The following is a 3,214-nucleotide window of genomic DNA, read 5'->3' on the forward strand; positions in this document are numbered from 1 at the left end:
ATGTACCCTAGCCGGCCTAAACTTCACGGGTCGCGACTAGTGGCTATTTACTTATGTTATATGTATCTATCTGTTATCTACCTCTTAATCTCCTCTACGCCTTGTCCGTATATCGCTTTCGGCTTCACGGTTTATCTTTTGTTGTCGAAACGTGAGTGATACGTCTTCGCGATTTTATTTCTACTCTTTTCAGGCTTCTCGATTAATACTCCTTTCGAAATTACCTACTTTTATATATATTAAAAATCCACCTGAGAGTCGTACCACTGTAATATCATTGACTTATGACTCGAGCATAAGGATTTGAATATTAGGGTGTTACATTATGGTATCAGAGCAGTTCGTCCTCGTGAGCCTGAGGGATGGAACTGCTTATGCTTCAATGCATACTCTGAGTTTGTGCCTGTGCTAGTTAGGGTATCTAACCGATACATCTAGCATGAAGTCCATGAGTGTACCTTTGGTACTTTGAAGCACTATACTTCTGATATTGATACTGATCAACTTGATATCGATTGTTTGGTGTGTATAGGAACCAGATGGCGCCTCGTGGACCCGGTCGGGGACGTGAAAGAGATCATACTAATGCGCAGGAATCGGAAATCAACCCGAATAACCTGGTAAACCTTATGGCAGCGTTGGAGAATATGGCTGCTGCTATGCAGGCCACTGCAGAGGCTCTTGGGCAACAGATAAACAATAATGGCAATGGCGGAAGGGAAGCTCAGGGCCCGATGACACTAACAACCTTCTTAAAGGTTAATCCACCTAAGTTCAAGGGAACCACCAGTCCAACTGAAGCTGATACTTGGTTTCAGGCCATGGAACGAGCACTGCAAGCGCAGTTGGTGCCTGAAGAGCTGTGTGTTGAATTTGCTACCTATCTACTCACGGGGGAAGCATCGCATTGGTGGCAAGGGGCTCGACGTCTCCTGCAACAGGGGAATGATCCTATCACTTGGGATGCCTTCCAGGTGAAATTCTATAAGAAGTACTTTCCAAATTCTGCCAGGACAGGCTGGACAGCCAAGGAATTGGAGTTACTGCAGCTGAAGCAAGGTGCTATGTCTGTATCTGAGTATACAGACAAATTTGAGGAGCTATTCAGGTTTTCCCGCATGTGTCAGGGAGCTCCGGGAGACTTCGAGGAATGGAAGTGCATTAAGTAGGAAGGAGGACTCCGGAGCGACATCTTAAGTTCGGTGGGACCAATGGAGATCCGAACTTTTTCAGAGTTGGTGAATAAGAGCAAAATTGCTGAAGAGTGTGTGAAAAGGAGGGTTGCAGAGAAAGGAAGTCATAGAGAGCACAACGAAGGATGCGCACCAAGGGGTCGAGAGTTTAAGGAGAAAGGATACGTACAACACTTTCCCCAAGGACAGAATAACTTTGCGACGAGTGAGGAGTCCCAAAGGAACGGTAAGGGAAAATGGGCAGCGGCTGCTTCTGATGTTTCAAGCTGTCAGAGATGTGGAAGTCACCACCCAAATAGGCCGTGCCGATTGAGGTTAGGTGTATGTTACAAGTGCGGGTTACCAGGGCATGTATCAAGAAATTGCCAACAAGGAGAGAGTCAGGATGCGGGCCGATTGCGACAACAAGATGGAGGTAATTGCCTTAATACAAATGGATAAATGCCTGTGATGTAAATGACTTTCTATTGAAAATGATGTGTTGTGTTTGTTATGTAGTTGGTTGATTTCTGGATTTTTGGTGAAACGGATTAAACCCGTGACTTTTAGTTCCTTTGATTTAAAAAGATAAGGGATGGTCCTAAATGATGGATTTGGAAACGTTGATTTGAATTGTCGGTCAAGTTAAGTGGTGGTTTAGTACTTGAGGAAATAAGTGATGGAACTAATACTTGACAAGAAATCAAAGTGGCATAGCAGAAGCTTGCTAAAGCGTTAGCATAGTATGGTAATAATAAGGAAAAGTGGGGTATGATTAGAAATGCTTTATGCTTTGAGTACTTAAAAGTTTAGTGAGCTTATGCAGATAATGATTCTAGATCATTGGAATTAATTGCGGCTGTGAGCCTTGATGGTTCTGAAACGGATGAGGAAATTATCATCGATGCGTAATCGGATTTAAATGATGATTGAGTGCAAGTTGTCGTGTTCGAGAGATGAGTGCTATGATGTTTGGTCATGGTGACCTTGGATTTAAATCAAGATTTATAATGATCGGTTTCAGAGGAATAGTTTGGAAACCTTTAAATTGCAATGCTGATGCGGTACTGAGATTGGTTTGAGGGAACCCGTGACGGGTGGTAAACTCCAATTTTTGGGGAGGTGCTGTTGAAAATTTTTTTTCAAGAATTTAAAAGAGTGTTGGTTATAGTTTCGAGAAGGACCTTTGATTTGAATAACTTTAACAAAAGAGATGTGTTTCAAATGCTTTTGTAGATTATTAAAGGAAGCCGAATTCTTAAGATTTTGTCAGCTTGTTAGTCCAAACTCATTTGAATTCTAAAAATGAAGAAGGCTTTGATTGATTATAGTGAGGTGGGATGATGGCTATGATTAACGATGATGGCAATATTATTGATGACATGATTTGAGATTTAATAGGGTGTGAGTTGATGAGACGATAAAAGTAAGGAACGAGGCTGTTGGTCGGCGTTGAACGAATGACCGAGACCCTCGGAGATAGAGAAATCAGAGCGCGGCAACGGAAGCGCGCAGAGTAAAAGGACCTTGGAACTGTTATGCGTTGGATATAAAGGCAGACTACGCTCGCGTACTCGCAGTGATGGATGGAATTTTCGAGGGCAAAAATTTATGTTAGGGGGTAGAATGTAATACCCGGTCTAACCGAAATTAATTAAATAATAAGTTAAATAGGAGCGAATATGGTTGGAAGATTTGGCAATTGGAATTTGATAATTTAAATATGATATTTGGATTCAATGAATTTTTCCGAGTCGGAAAACATAGTTTTCTGCGTAAAAGCGCGCAGTAGAATTTTGACAAGCAGTACCGGCTAAAATCTGTCTGGTATTACAGCTGAGGAAATTGATTATGAGTAAATAAGATTAAGAAATGAGGAATTATAATTAGGGGAAGTAGAAATTTTTAAAGTGCGATTTAGAGCGCTAATCTTAAAGGGTTTTGGCCTAAAATTGGGCCAACGGACAAAAATAAGTGAACCGGGCCTAAGTGGGCCCAAGACCCAACATATATAAACATTAGTTATGAGCATTTCAGCTCAT

The sequence above is a fragment of the Arachis ipaensis genome, chromosome B09 (assembly GCF_000816755.2).
Source record: "Arachis ipaensis cultivar K30076 chromosome B09, Araip1.1, whole genome shotgun sequence".
Lineage (NCBI taxonomy): Eukaryota > Viridiplantae > Streptophyta > Magnoliopsida > Fabales > Fabaceae > Arachis > Arachis ipaensis.